Source organism: Gorilla gorilla, chromosome 20, assembly GCF_029281585.2.
Source record: "Gorilla gorilla gorilla isolate KB3781 chromosome 20, NHGRI_mGorGor1-v2.1_pri, whole genome shotgun sequence".
Taxonomy (NCBI): Eukaryota; Metazoa; Chordata; class Mammalia; order Primates; family Hominidae; genus Gorilla; species Gorilla gorilla.
Window position 1 is genome coordinate 69,894,287 of NC_073244.2, and position 16,094 is coordinate 69,910,380.

The window sequence follows — 16,094 nt, forward strand, 5'->3', positions numbered from 1 at the left end:
CTGGAGTGCAGTGGCGCAGTCTCGGCTCACTGCAAGCTCTGCCTCCCGTATTCATGCCATTCTCCTGCCTCAGCCTCCCAAGTAGCTGGGACTACAGGCGCCCGCCACCACGCCCGGCTAATTTTTTGTATTTTTAGTAGAGACGGGATTTCACCATGTTCGCCAGGATGGTCTCGATCTCCTGACCTCGTGATCCGCCCACCTCAGCCTCCCAAAGTGCTGGGATTACAGGCGTGAGCCACTGCGCCCGGCCTCCATTGCATTTTTCAACCTGCCCGTGTCCCTTGCCAGACTTATGTGACTGCCAGTTATCTTGCAAAAAGCATTTCACCTTTACCACTTGGCAGGTACTCACAGTTTCATCATTCCCCTACCTCATTATGATCCAGAAGTAACTTTTTCTTTCATTCGCCAGGGGGATTTTTTAGTATCCTCAGTACTCATTCCATTCTCAATTCTTTGTGTCTGATGAGGTAGGCCAAGGACCTGACTAATTTTTGGTGCAGAGAACTCTTCTGGTGACTTGAAAAGATGGACTACCTTTTTCAGGGATCTCTTGGATCTCGCAGGATTCTTTTTTTTTTTTTTTTAAGATGGAGTCCCGCTCTGTCACCCATACTGGAGTGCAGTGCGCAATCTCGGCTCACTGCAAGCTCCACCTCCCGGGTTCACACCATTCTCCTGCCTCAGCCTCCCAAGTAGCTGGGACTACAGGTGCCCGCCACCACGCCTGGCTAATTGTTTTTTTTTTTTTTTTGTATTTTCAGTAGAGATGGGGTTTCACTGTGTTAGCCAGGATGGCCTCGATCTCCTGACCTCGTGATCCACCTGCCTCAGCCTCCCAAAATGCTGGGATTATAGGCGTGAGCCACCGTGCCCGGCCCTCACAGGATTCTTAAGATAGAATTTTCCAGCCTGCCAGTCACAAATCAGACAGCCTGCCTGCAGCCTGTCTCCCTTGTTTGTGTTATAATAAAGACTCTGCTGCTTAAGACACCTTCAATCTTGAGAGCTGTATTTACAGTGTGGAATTGTTTGAACACTGGATTTGCAGATGGGCACGGTGGCTCGTGCCTGTGATCCCAGCACTTTGGGAGGCTGAGGCAGAAGGGTCAGCTGAGGTCAGGAGTTCCAGACCAGCCTGGCCAACATGCTGAAACCCCATCTCTACTAAAAATACAAAATTAGCCAGGCATCGTGGCATTCGCCTATAATCCCAGCTACTTGGGAGGCTGAGGCACAAGAATCACTTTAACCTGGGAGGTGGAGGCTGCAGTGAGCTCAGGTAATGCCTCCCCATACCAGGATGAGCAACAAGAGCGAAACTATCTCAAAAATACCATAATTTTGGGGTTCATAGGTCAACCTGAAAGAGTGGCAGTTTTCATCACAATCTCTGGTGCTTCTGAGAGCAACATGAAATTGTTCTCTACTTCACGAGGGATGGTGCATTATGTTTCAGTGCTGTTGAGGGTACCTTCACAGGTTGTGAGGTTATAGTGGAAATGATAAGTTTTTTGGAATTACTGCATTTTAAAAGGGCTTCTACTATGATCCAGACATGGCTGTGAAGGATGAATACATACAGAAATTCTCAGGACCTTCTTAATTGAATCTTATGTGGCTAAGGTCAGTGCTGGAGAGAATAACCTAAAGATTTTGTTATTTGTGGTAGTCCTTCTGGTCTAATTGACCTAAAGGTCATTCCTGCATAGGCAGGAGGAAGAAGACAGGGAGCAGGGATGTCCATTAGACCACTACGTGGCCCATCACGTGACCAGCCGTCATTCTTTCTGAATCATCTGGAAATGGTCTTTATTGTTCGTCATGTTTTTGTTACCATGAAGGCTAGTTGCCTCAGGTTGAGGAGATGATACAGCAATAGTTAATAAACCTCTTGCAAAAATCAAGTCCAGATTTTTAAAATTACATTTTTGAAGCTGTAATAAGAAATAAATCACTTTTTTTTTTTCTTTGAGATGGAGTCTCGCTCTTGTTGCCCAGGCTGGAATTGAGTGGCACGATCTTGGGTCACTGCAACCTCTGCCTTCCAGGTTCAAGCGATTCTCCTGCCTTAGCCTCCCGAGTAGCTGGGATTACAGGCACCTGCCACCATGCCCAGCTATTTTTTGTATTTTTAGTAGAGGTGAGGTTTCACCATGTTGGCCAGGCTGTTCTCAAACTCCTGGCCTCAGGCGATCCGCCCACCTCGGCCTCCCAAAGTCCTGGGATTACAGGCATTAGCCACCGTGCCTGGCCAAAATAAATGACTTTCAAAAAAACTGCACATATTTATTTTTATTTATATTTATTTATTTATTTGAGACAGAGTCTGGCTCTGTCACCCAGGCTGGAGTGCAGTAGCACAATCTCAGCTCACTGCAAGCTCCGCCTCCTGGGTTCATGCCATTCTCCTGCCTCAGCCTCCTGAGTAGCTGGGACTATAGGCGCCCACAGCCACGCCCGGCTAATTTTTCTATTTTTAGTAGAGACGGGGTTTCACCGTGTTAGCCAGGATGGTCTCGATCTCCTGGCCATGTGATCCGCCTGCCTCGGCCTCCCAAAGTGCTGGGATTACAGGCATGAGCCCCCGTGCCTGGCCAAAACTGCACATATTTAAACTGTACAGTGTGATAAGTTTTGACATTAATAAACCTGTAATATGATCCATCACCTTCATATTTACCTGGAGTCTGGGAACGTCTTTACCTCTGCCTTCCAGATGACCATTGATAACTTTGCTTTATAATAGATTATTTTACATTTTCTACATTTTTATATGTGACTTGTTGTCGTGAAGTGTTTAATCTTTATCCCTGGATGGTATCATGCAGTATATTTATTTTGAGATTTGTCAGTGATGATACTTGAGTAGTTCACTCCTTTTTATATTGCTGAGATGACATGCTATGAAATATCACTGTATATTCATTCATCTGTTTATACATCATTAATCTATTTCTCATTTTTGGCTTCCATAAATAAAACTACAGACACTTTAGTACAGTTCTTTATGTAAATATGTTTCTTTTTTGTGTGTTACTATCTGGGGGTTCAATAACTGAATCAGAATAGGTAAATCTATAGCTGTTTGTTTGTCTGTTTTGAGATGGAGTCTCGCTCTGTCACTCAGGCTGGAGTGCAGTGATGCAATCTCGGCTCACTGCAACCTCTGCCTCGTGGGTTCAAGCAATTTTCCTGGCTCACCCTCCGAAGTAGCTGGGACTACAGGCACATGCTACCATGCCCAGCTAATTTTTTTGTATTTTTAGTAGAGGTGAGGTTTCACCATCTTGGCCACGCTGGTCTTGAACTCCTGACCTCGTGATCTACCTACCTCAGCCTCCCAAAGTGCTGGGATTATAGGCATGAGCCACTGCATCCAGCAAATGTATAGCTTTTTAAGCAACACCAAAGTGTACTGTAAAATTAATATGGTTGTTCCCTTTAGTGTTACTGTCACCAGTGTCCGTGAATTCCACTTTCATGTTTTTATCAGTACAGAATATGGATAGTCTTTTTTTTTTTTGAGACAAAGCCTCTCTCTGTCGCCCAGGATAGAGTGCAGTGGCGTGATCTCGGCTCACTGCAACCTCCGCCTCCTGAGTTTGAGCAATTCTTCTGTCTCAGCCTCCCTAGTAGCTGGGACTACAGATGCATGCCACCATGCCCGGCTAATTTTTTTGTATTTTTATTAGAGACAGGGTTTCACCATGTTAGCCAGGATGATCTTGATCTCGTGATCCACCTACCTCAGCCTCCCAAAATGCTAGGATTACAGGCGTGGGCCACCACACCCGGCCAATTTTTTGTATTTTTAATAGAAATGGGGTTTCACCCTGTTAGCTAGGATGGTCTCAATCTCTTGACATTGTGATCTGCCTGCCTCAGCCTCCCAGTATTCTGGGATTACAGGTGTGAGCCACCGTGCCCAGCAGAGAATATGGATAGTCTTTTAAATTTTTACCCTTTTTTATAAGTGGATGTTCCTTCTTTAGTAAAATGTCTATTTATATATTTTGCTTGCTTTTTAAATTCTTATTTATTTTTAGAGAAAAGATCTTGCTCTGTCACCCAGCCAAGAGGGCAGTAGTTTGATCATAGCTCACTGCAACCTCAACCTCCTGGGCTCAAGCGTCCTCCCACCCCAGCCTCCTGAGTAACTGGGACTACAGGCACATGCCAGCACACCCACCGAATTTTTAAATTTTTTTGTAGAGACAGGATCTCATTATGTTGCTCAGGCTGGCCTTAAACTCCTAGGCTCAAGCAATCCTCTCACCTCACCCTCTCAAAGCACTATGTCTGGCAACTCATTTTCTTCTTCTCAAATGTATTTTGCCTATTTCCGTTTTCATTAAGAAATAAAATATGGTTGGGCCAATGGCTCACGCCATAATCCTAGCACTTTGGGAGGTTGAGGTGGGTAGATCACCTGAGATCAGGAGTTCAAGACCAGCCTGACCAACATGGTGAAACCCCATCTCTACTAAAAATACAAAAATTAGCCAGGCATGGTGTCGGGCTAATCCCAGCTACTCAGGAGGCTGAGGCAGGAGAATCACTTGAACCTGGCAGACAGAATTTGCAGTGAGCTGAGATGGCACAACTGCACTCCAGCCTCAGCAACAAGAGCAAAACTCCGTCTCAAAAAAAAAAAAAAAAAAAAACCAGGGGTCACATCATTGACCCTTCTCTCTCTCTCCCTCACCTACAACATGCAAAGATCTACTTGTTCCTTTATTAAAAATATAGGTAGAATGTCTCCTTTTCTCCCATCTGCACGGCATTCACCTGGTCCATCAACTCATCTGAATTATGCTGGTAAACTTCCCTCCGTGCTAACTGCCTCCTCATTAATCCAGGAGTCTGTTCTCCTCCAGTGTGCAAGCAGATAGATCCTATGAACATCTGGATTAGACCACCTCTTTCCCCATCCAAGCATCCCAGCATCTCCAAAACAGATGCCCACCTTTTCAGGCAACCACATTACAGGCCTGAATCTTGACCCGGCTTCTTGTTCTTATGAGAAAGAATAGATGCCTGCCGTACATAGGTCCAAGCTCAGTCACACCTCAAAGCATTTGCACAAAATGGTATGAATTCCTAAAATAGCTTTCTACACCTGTTTCCATTGGTTGCCAGAAATAAGAACACTTCTATTAATCCTTGGCTGGTACTCAGGACTCTGAGCTTGGTGTATCCACAGGTTCTCCACTCCAAGAACTGGGAAAACATCAAGTGAACACTCAAGACACCATAATCTCAGACACCACACAGGTAGTGTCAGGTTCAGGGAGAGACTGGGACACTTTCTCTTTCCCTGTGTTGGCACCATAAGCATTTTCAGTGTTCAGAACCCATGAAAATAAGGCAACTGTGACCAGCTCCAGCTGATCAAACCTCCATTGATCCCTACACAACCATAAAGCCAGGGGCCCTGGGGCTAACTAACTGATTTCAATCCTCAGTGCTCCTTCTTACCACCTATGGCCTAGAAAGAAGACTCCACTTCTCAGTGCCTCATTGTCCTCATCATCCTTATTCCAGTCTGTTCTCTGAGAGGCTTTTGGAAACTTTTAAAGTTCTACCAAGGACATGACCCTCTTCTGTTCACAAATCTCCATACATCCCAGGACACTCAGATTGAAGGCACAACCCCTAAGACAACCAATACAGGTGTGACTCTGGCTCATCTTCAGTTTTTACTAGGGCTTTTTTTTTTTTTTGAGAGACGGGGTCTCACTATGTTGCCCAAGCCGGTCTTAAACTTCTGGACTTATGTGATCATGACACAACATGGTTACCAGGTTCTGAAATGTTCATGGCTCAGATGCACCTCCAAGCCTTTGCACCTATTGGTTCCTCTACCTGTATTACTCTACCTGGGGTGAAGCCTGTAATACACAGCATTTACCTGAGCTAGGTCCCTCAGTGTGGCTGCTGCCATCAACTGTGGGTGGAGCAGGCATCACCCCAGCCAGTGCCTATGAGCCTCAGACCTGCCACTTGGGAGCAGAGATGACTACTCCTCTTGTGCCTTCTCAGTCCCAACCCAGTACTCCCTGGCCTGACAAGCATGCCCAGAAATCCCTCATCCTGGGCCTTGCAACTAGCGCCTTCTGGGTAAAGTACTTCCCAGAGCTCTCAGCCAACAATGGTGGTATCCTCCAAGAGCAAACCAAATGCAGACCATGTTACACTCTGAGGGCTGCTGGAAAGCCCTGCTCACACCTCAAGGGAGGAAGACTATTGATTCTTTGTAAAAGCATCAAATAGGTATCACATCAGACTCTAGGAAGCTCATCCTGCACCCAGAGAATAAAAATACTATTTGAGATGCTCCCAAACTTTACTTATCTAAGTGGCCATATCATTGGCATCATTCAGACTTACAATGTGTGCACTCAGAGCTGAGAACATTAAGTATTGATTGCTCTTTAAATTCATGTTACCCAAGTTATTACAGTCAGTTTTGTGAGTTTCATTGTTTTGTTGGGAACAAAAGAAAATTCTCCATAAGACATAATGACAGGATGGGTACAAAAAACAGTTAGAAAAAATGAGTAAGACCTAGTATTTGCTACCATAACAGGGTGGCTGTAGTCAAAATAATTTAATCATACATATGAAAATAACTAAAAGGGTATAATTGGATTGTTTATAATACAAAGGATAAATGCTTGAGGTGATGGAGACACCATTAACCCTGATGTGATTATTACATATGGCATGACTACATCAAAATATCTCATGTAATCTACAAATATATACACTATTATATACCCACAAAAAATAAAAATAAAGGCTGGGTGCCATGGCTCACACCTGTAATCCCACCACTTCAGGAGGCCTGAGGTCGGGAGTTTGAGACCAACCTGGCCAACATGGAGAAACCGCGTCTCTACTGAAAATACAAAATCAGCTGGGCATGGTGGTGCATGCCTATAATCCCAGCTACTCGGGAGGCTGAGGCAGGACAATCGCCTGAACCCTGGAGGTGGAGGCTACGGTGAGCCGAGATCGTGCCATTGCACTCCAGCCTGGGCAACAAGAGCGAGACTGTCTCAAAAAATAATAATAAAATAAAATAATAAAATAAATTGCTGGACACAGTGGCTCACACCTGTAATCCCAGCACTTTGGGAGGCTGGGGGCAGGCGCATCACGAGGTCAGGAGTTCGAGACCAGCCTGACCAATATGGTGAAACCCCGTCTCTACTAAAAATACAAAAATTAGCCGGGCATAGTGGTAGGTGCTTGTAGTCCCAGCTACTCAGGAGGCTGAGGCCGGAGAATTGCTTGAACCCGGGAGGCGGAGGTTGCAATGAGCTGAGGTCACGCCACTGCACTCCAGTCTGAGCAACAGAGCTAGACTCCTTCTCAAAAAAATAAAATAAATTAAAAAAATAATAAGATGTAATGACAGGGAAATAGACAGATGTTGATACACCCTGAAGCAGGTAGTGAAGCTGGCAGTTGGCCACTGGTTTCCATAGAAAATTGCTCTACTGATGCTAGCAAACCCCAGAAGTGGAGCTAAATCCAGGAGGGTTCTTGGCTTCATAAAGGAAATAATTCAAGAGCAAGCCAAGAGTGTAAAGTGAAGGCAAAGCAAGTTTAGGAGAGCAAGAGAACAGGAAAATGGCTGCTCCACAGACAGAGCAGGGCTACTCCACAGGCAAAGTAGCACCCGTGGATTGTTGGCTAGCTATATTTATAGCTACTCCTTAATTATGTGCTAAATAAGAGGTGGGTTATTCATGAACTTTCTAGAAAAAGGTTGGAGAGTTCCCAGAACCAGGGGTTCCTTCTCTTTTAAACTACATGAGGTAGCTTCTGGGCATTGCCATAGCATTTGTAAACGGCCATGGTGCTGGTGGGAGTGTCTTTTAGCATGCTAATACATTATAATGAGCATATAATGAGCAATGAGGGCACCTAGAATTGATGTTCATTGCCATCTCAGTTTCACTGCTTTCAGCTGGTTTCTTTAGTGCATCCTGTTTTGACCAGATCCTGTTTCATCATGAGCAGGGTCATGACCACTGCTCAGAAACAAGTCCTGCTGACCTATGTCACTGTTTGAAATGCTTATTCTTCAGTGCCATAAAGAAACAGCACTTGAGGCCAGGCACGGTGGCTCACGCCTGTAATCCCGCACTTTGGGAGGCCGAGGCCGGTGGATCACGAGGTCAGGAGATCAAGACCATTCTGACTAACATGGTGAAACGCCGTCTCTACTAAAAATACAAAAAATTAGCTGGGCGTGGTGGCGGGCACCTGTAGTCCCAGCTACTGGGGAGGCTGAGGCAGGAGAATGGCATGAACCCGGGAGGCGGAGCTTGCAGTGAGCCGAGATCGTGCCAATGTACTCCAGCCTGGGCGACAGAGCAAGACTCCGTCTCAAAAAAAAAAAAAAAGAAAGAAAGAAATAGCACTTGAACATAGATGTATTTCATAAGGCCATTTTTACTTCCTGCAGAAAGGGTGCACTCGCCAGCAGTTTTGCAACAGGAGCACACTGAACAAAGAAGACAGGGTCATTTATAACCTGAGGCGTTCACCCTCCTGCCGGTTTCCATTGCCTGGAACAGGACCTCATATTCTGTATGTGTCCTGATTGGCTAGCAACTTAGAACCTTTTAAAAGAGGCAAAGGTAGAGGAGAACAAAGAAAGGAGGAAGTAACTTGTGGAATGCTGAGAAAGGTAAAAACACTTTTAAATAAGGAAGAGGAACAGGCTATGACCTAATGCTTGCTTGGAGCAGTATAAGCATGTCAGGGCAAATATTTAGGCTAAATTGTCAGAGCTAAGAACATAAAGTACATTGATTTCTTTATTATGGCTAGCAGATATTTAAGAATGCTAGCACAAGTCTTTCAATAAATTTCGCTTTTAAGAGAAGTTACTATTTATTCCTAATTAGATGGGGAGGAAAGTCTTTGAAGAGGAACCTGTACTTTACTTTTAACAATATTCCCCCTCTTTTTATTTCATAATTCCTCTTCAAACTTATTTAATGTTTTGACTTAATTGCTTTTTTTGTCCTTCTAAGAGAAGTAATTTTTTTTTGAATAGGGAGGAGGAGAGTTAGCAGTTAACTCTGTAACAGTGGCAGAGACAAGTTTTTGTATAAAACTTTGAAGGTAGGGAATATTATAACAGCCTACAAGAATAAGTACACTAATAACAAGAGTGAACAAGGTGAGAATTGAAGTTAAAATTTCTTTTTATTCACTGAACTAATGTTTTATTATTTTAGAAAAGGGGTTATTTATTTTACAATTCTTGGCAAATTTATCAGATAGGGCTGTTAACCTTGGTAGCGCTTTTGTTATAGTTCTATCAGGGGCAGTATTATTAGGAACAAAGGTACAATACTGAGTTTTGTATTAAACATTTAATTTATTGGTCTTTGTGGGGAATTAGACGCATTACCACTCTGTTACAACTGAGGCATTAATTTTGTAGCTTCACCAACATTAATTGGTTTGCTTTCATGACACTGAGGAATCAATTCTTTCTGCAGAGGTTCTGAGTTTTAATTATGACACAAACATCTCCTTTTTCTGCTAATTATTTAAAGCTATTTTATTTTTCTACGCCATCTGGCTAGTAGATCCTAATTGCTTAGCTATCTGTTTGATGGTATCCTCAGTGTAATTTATGAATTGTTGGTGATTGTAACATAGCTTAGTCTACATTTTTTTATAGTTACCAGAATGATGTGGATTTAAATTCTGCAGCTATTTGATTTTGTGCTTTAAACTTATCGGGCACTTCTCACAGGACCTTAATAGCATTTATGTAAACCTGAGGATTAAAGGACTCATACGTTTTTCTTGGCCTGTGGTGTTTTGTTTTTACCTTTGTAGATTGATGAAATGCCAGGATGAAGGGGATACCCAATTGGATTACAGCACAAGTACTGCTCCAGTTATTTGGCAGAGTGTCCAGTAAAGGTCTTCCACTTACCACTATACATTTGTTTGGGGATGGCTAAGCATGGACTGATGGGCAAGGTCTTGGAAAGGCTTGAGCTCTTTGCATCGTTTAATGCTTCCAAGGAACACTAAATTTTCCTCCTGACCTGAGATGCACAAAGTAAACTTTGTGCATTCAGCATTCAGCATTCAGAGGTGGAAGCCGGATTGCCGTAGGGGGCTGACCTGCAGGGTGTTAAATTTCAGGAAATAGCAGAGAGAGCTCAGTATGTTGGATTATCCCAAGCAGTGGGATTTGGAAAAGAGCCACCATACAGTCCTTATCTGAGTGGAAAGGGGATAATCTGGGATTCTGGCCTACTGTGCGTACAAGTGTAATAATCGCTTTTATTTGAAGTGCTAATGGATTATTTAATCCATTTCAGCCAGGCATTTGCATCTTGATATTTTGTCTTGACAGCGAAGGTCTGTCTTAGATCTCTTATTTTTACAAGACACCTTAGTTTTACCAGATGTAGGAGCAACTGGTGTGGGATCTAGATCTGAGGCAACTTAAGAAGGGAAAGATGAGGGAATAATGTGTATTTTTAAAATAACTGGGGGGTCTTTTTTATTTATGTTAATTTTTTTTTTTTTTTTTTTTTGAGACAGAGTCTAGCTCCGTCACCCAGGCTACAGTGCAGTGGCACGATGTCAGCTCACTGCAACCTCTGCCTCCCGGGTTCAAGCAATTCTCCTGCCTCCGCCTCCCAAGTAGCTAGGATTACAGGCACCCACCTCCGCGCCCAGCTAATTTTTGTATTTTTAGTAGAGACGGGGTTTCACCATCTTGCCCAGGCTGGTCTCAAACTCCTGACCTCAGGTGATCCACCAGCCTCGGCCTCCCAAAGTGCTGGGATTACAATCATGAGCCACCACGCCCAGCCTACTTATGTTAATTTTTATACCATAGAAGCGACTAAGGGTGTGTCTAGAGTTCGTTAAGGTGGAGGTGGTGATAAAGAGAAAGACAGGGTTATATTGACAAGGCTGACAGTAAGAAGGGGTAGTCCTTTTAATGAAATAGATGAGGGGTTTTAGGTCTGCACAAACCTTTTTGTGGAAGTCTAACTTTGCTATTGGGTAGTTTGAGTGATGCAGTACTATTTACTACAATGTTGCCAGGTGGTAGGAGCAGAAAATTGGTGTCTTGGCTGCAGGTCATTACAACAATGAGTGCTAGGAATAACTGTGTCAATTAAAGGGCTGGGATATAAATATTTGTGTGAAAAGGCTAGCTGCTGTTGATCTTTTACATTTCTACAAGGTATGACAAAGCAAGCATTAAAGGCAATAGTCTGAGTGAGTCAGACTTAGTTACATTAATAACAAAGGAGCTAATAACAGAATAAGAAAAGGAAGCAATATAGAAGGTATATGAAAATTAATCTTTCTTTAACTTAGTAGGGCTTGATCCTAGTACAGTAACCCATGATTCTGAGAGGAAGATGTTTTCTTGACTTGAGTATGGTGGGTCCATTTTTTTTTTTCCTCAGCTGTGTGGACGGCAGTCTCAGGGGTTAACAGAATAAAATAGGGTTCTTCCCAGGCTGGTTTGAGTTTTTTCTTTCTAGCTTTTGATGAGGACATGGTTTTCAGGCTGGTGCTGGTGTACTGGAAATTCTAGGGGTGGTACCTGTGCTAAAAGACTTTTAGGTCCGAGGGAAGTGAAAGTGGAAGATAAATTAAGTATAGGATTTTTGCTGCATATTCTGGGGCCTTAGGCCTCATGGTGACACCTCCTGCTCCATTCTTGTTCAGCGCCACCCAGGGGAGGCTGCAGCCCTGCCCCTTCTTAATGTCTTGGCCTTCTTGTGGCCTTCACCACCCTTGCTCACTGTGGCCTTCAGGATGAGGGGCCTTGTGACTTACCTGGCCATCTTAGGGCCTTAAGAAAGCTAAATACCATTGTATATTTGTCAATTTTTTTGTATGATTTTTATATCAAATAAGTTAAATTTTATCTTTAGTGGCCAGGCGCGGTGGCTCACGTCTGTAATCCCAGCACTTTGGGAGGCTGAGGCGGGTGGATCACCTGATGTCAGGAGTTCGAGACAAGCCTGGCCAACATGGTGAAATCCCGCCTCTACTAAAACTAAAAAGTAAATAAATAAATAAATTTATCTTTATATTAATATGCTACTAATGTTAAACTTAATTTTAGTAAGATCTTATAGACATTATTTATCTAATTTTAATGTCTGACTATAAGGCAAGACTTTTAGACTCTTTTTATAATTTTTGTTAAAGAGCACGTTGGTGCTTTAAGAAAAATCTATCGTGCTTTAATTTTAACGTCCAGTTCACAGAAAAACTGGATGACACCCTTTTAACTTTAGCCAATATGTTTACACACAGAATTTGATACCCTCTTAACTTTAGCCAGTATGTTTACACACAGAATTTCCTTGACAATTAACATTTTAAAACTTGCTTAAACCTTTAAAACAAAAAAATTGTCTTAACCTTTAGTGTAGGTAAAAATCCATATTCTTATGCCTCCTTGTAATCTTATTAAAAGTATATTTTATTTTTCTTACATACCTTGTAAACTGTTTAATAATAATTTTACATCCAGGAGGCCTAATTACTTTTAAATTATACAGTATTTATTGCATACATTCCCTTTTATAGCTTTTCTTACGACTTTCACAATCTTCAACATGTCTTAACTTTCTGCCTTCCTTTTACACTATTTTTTTCCTCGTTTCACCTCCTTTGTCTTCTTTTGATTTCTGTCTCTTCCAGTTTCTCTCTTACTCTTTCCTTCTATTTCTTTCTCTCATTTGCACTCTATTTTCCGCTCTCTCATCCCGTTTCCCTTTCTTCCCCGGACTTCTCCCGCTCCTGCCGCAAGCAGGGCTGGGCCACCGCACAGGCCCCGCCCCCGACCCCGCGCTGCTGTTTTTCTTTTTTTCCCCCTGATTTCCCCTCTTACTTTTTTTTTTTTTTTTCCTTTTCCTTTTACACTTAGTTTCTTGGGCTGAGTGGGATTTGCGTGGCTGCAGTCTGGGCCCCGGGCAGTCACTAGCCTAGAGGCTTGGCAGATATGCCTGCTGCAAATTGCAAGAATTACGCCTTTTCACCTCCTCTGCTCTCCTCCCGGAGCCGGTGCCCACCCTCTTTTTCACAAACCGCAGGGCTGGGGAGAGGGACTTAACCTTTGGCCTGCCTGCCTGGCTGTTTGGCTCTGTGCTTGCTGTTTTTGGTTTCTTTCTCTTCTACTGGTCTTTCCTTTGTCATTGCCAGCCACCTATGCTGCTGTTTTCTCCTCTGCTTCCCTCTCCCCTAGGGGAGGGACCGGCAGGAGTGGAGCTACTGTTTCTTTCCCTGAGAAGAAAGGAAAGGGGAGTTCTGAATATTTTTCTTACTACTGGAGGTTTGTGTGAGGTTCAACCCCCCCCCCCCCAACAATAGGGATTTCTCACCTCTAAGACATCCTAAGGAATACTTTACCACCCCTGCGGTTTTTCTCTTTGGTATGTCCTAACCAAGGAATGCTTTACCATCCCGGCTTTTTCCTTAGTCCCGACCACCAAGGAAATACTTTACCGGCTCCTGCGGCTTCTCCTTCCTTGGTCGGTGCACAGTTGTCATTCCATTACATGAGGATCTTTAAGCTAGGTTGCTGGCCAGTTTTTTTTTTGCCCCCATTGCTGAGAGTCCAGGTTTATTCGTCACACCGGGTGGGTCTCAATTTCTTACCTATGAGGACCTTGCAATGAAGTAGGGGAGCGCTACCCCATGAGAGAGGACTGGAGACCGCCCCCAGAGAAGAATGTATCCCCGTACGGATTGCCACCAAATTGTTTGAAATGCTTGTTCTCCGGTGCCATAAAGAAATAGCACTTGAACATAAATTTATTTAGTAAGGCCATTTTTACTTCCTGCAGAAAGGGTACACTCAGCCAGCAGTTTTGGCACGAGAGTACACAACTAAGGATATAGGGTCATTTATAACCTGACGCGTCCACCCTACTGCTGTGTCCGGTTTCCACTGGCTGGGATGGGGCCTCACATTCTGTATTTGTCCCGACTGGCGAGCAACTTAGAACTTTTTTTTTTTTTTTTTTTTTGATGGAGTCTCACTCTGTCGCCCAGGCTGGAGTGCAGTGGCAGGTTCTCAGCTTACTGCAAGCTCCACCTCCCGGGTTCACGCCATTCTTCTGCTTCAGCCTCCCAAGTAGCTGGGACTACAGGCTCCTGCCACTGCCTGGCTAATTTTTTGTATTTTTCCTAGAGACGGGGTTTCATGTGTTAGCCACATGGTCTTGATATCCTGACCTCTTTACCCGCCCGCCTTGGCCTCCCAAAGTGCTGGGATTACAGGCGTGAGCCACCACCCCCCACCACCGCCCAGCCAATTTAGAACCTTTTAAAAGAAGCAAAGGTAGATGAGAACAAAGGAAGGAGGAAGTAACTTGTGGAATGCTGAGAAAGGTGAAAACACTTTTAAATAAGGAAGAGGAACAGGCTATGACCTAATGCTTGCTTGGACCAGTATAAGCATGCCAAGGCAAATATTTAGGCTAAATTGTGGGAGCTAAGAACATAAAGTACGTTGATTTCTTTATGACGGCTAGCAGATATTTAAGAATGTTAGCACAGGTCTTTGAATAAATTTTGCTTATAAGAGAAGTTACCATTTATTCCTAATTAGGGAGGAAAGTCTTTGAAAAGGAACTTCTACTTTACTTTTTACAGTTACTATGAGGATCACTATATCAATGTTTCTTAATTCATATGCTAAAGTGCACTCAATTTTTTTTTTTTTTTTTGAGACGGAGTCTCGCTTTGTCGCCCAGGCTGGAGTGCAGTGGCGCGATCGCCAATTGCCGCTCAATGCAAGCTCTGCCTCCTGGGTTCACGCCATTCTCCTGCCTCAGTCTCTGGATTAGCTGAAACTACAGGCACCCACCACCACGCCTGGCTAATTTTTTGTATTTTCCCTATAGAAGGCGTTTCTCCATGTTAGGATTATCTCGATCTCCCGACGTCGTGATCCGCCTGCCTCGGCCTCCCAAAGTGCTGGGTTTACAGGCATGAGCCACCACGCCCTGCCCTCAATTTCTTTTTTCACATTGACATCTATCTCAAAGGAAGAGCAACTTAACCAATGTCTTTGTGGTACACATCAGTGGCTACAACTTTCACAATTACAGCACAGATAAAAAAGGCCATCTGAATGACAGCATAAACATGGCATCTGAGCTCCAAAATTTCATCTCCTTACAAGAAAGTGGTTATTATTTTCCAGTGACTGCAGGAATAGTTTCACACTGGGTACTGGGATTATCTCAGAATAAATGTTTTTGTTTTATTTTTTTTGAGACAGCGTCTAACTGTCGCCTAGGCTGGAGTGCAGTGGTGTGATCTCAGCTCACTGCAACCTCTGTTGCCTGGGTTCAAGTGATTCTCCTGCCTCAGCCTCCTGAGTAGCTGGGATTACAGGCATGTGCCACCACGCCTGGCTAATTTTTGTATTTTTAGTAGAGATGGCGTTTCACTATGTTGGCCAGGCTGGTCTCAAACTCCTGACCTCAAGTGATCCACCCACCTTGGCCTCCCAAAGTGCTGGGATTACAGGCGTGAGCCACCACGCCTGGCCTCAGAATCAATTACAGGCGCAGTGGCTCACGACTCAGGCCTGTAATCCCAGCACTTTGGGAGTCCAAGGCAGGCAGATCATTTGAGGCCAGGAGTCTGAGATGAACCTGGTAACACGGCAAAACCCCATCTCTTCTAAAAATCAAAAAACAGCCAGCATGGTGGCTCACGCATGTAATCCCAGCTATGTGGGAGGCTCAGGTGGGAGAATCGCTTGAACCTGGGAGGTAGAGGTTGCAATGAGCCAAAATCACGCCACTGCACTCCAACCTGGTCGACAGTCTTTAAAAAAAAAAAAAAAAGCAGCCGCACGCAGTGGCTCACGCCTGTAATGCTAGCACTATGGGAGGCCGAGATGGGCGGATCATGAGGTCAGGAGATCGAGACGATCCTGGCTAACACAGTGAAACCCTGTCTCTACTAAAAATACAAAAAATTAGCCAGGCGTGTTTGCGGGCGCCTGTAGTCCACAGGACTGGCTGAGGCAGGAGAATGGCGTG

The 16,094-nt window shown here is 44.0% G+C and overlaps 2 protein-coding genes across 3 annotated transcripts in view; both read left to right on the plus strand.

Annotated features, from left to right (window-relative positions):
- Positions 1-15,905, plus strand: part of ZNF776 (zinc finger protein 776) — a 61,517-nt gene extending 45,612 nt beyond the window's left edge. For both annotated transcript variants that reach the window (XR_010132073.1, XR_010132075.1), the window contains one exon: positions 8,486-15,905. The gene's annotated coding sequence lies outside the window, so the exon portion shown is untranslated. The remainder of the gene's footprint in view (positions 1-8,485) is intronic.
- The window catches only part of ZNF586 (zinc finger protein 586), a 49,661-nt gene extending 33,756 nt beyond the window's left edge, over positions 1-15,905 (plus strand). The window contains exon 5 of the transcript XR_010132076.1: positions 8,486-15,905. The gene's annotated coding sequence lies outside the window, so the exon portion shown is untranslated. The remainder of the gene's footprint in view (positions 1-8,485) is intronic.
- Positions 15,906-16,094: the final 189 nt, after the last annotated feature.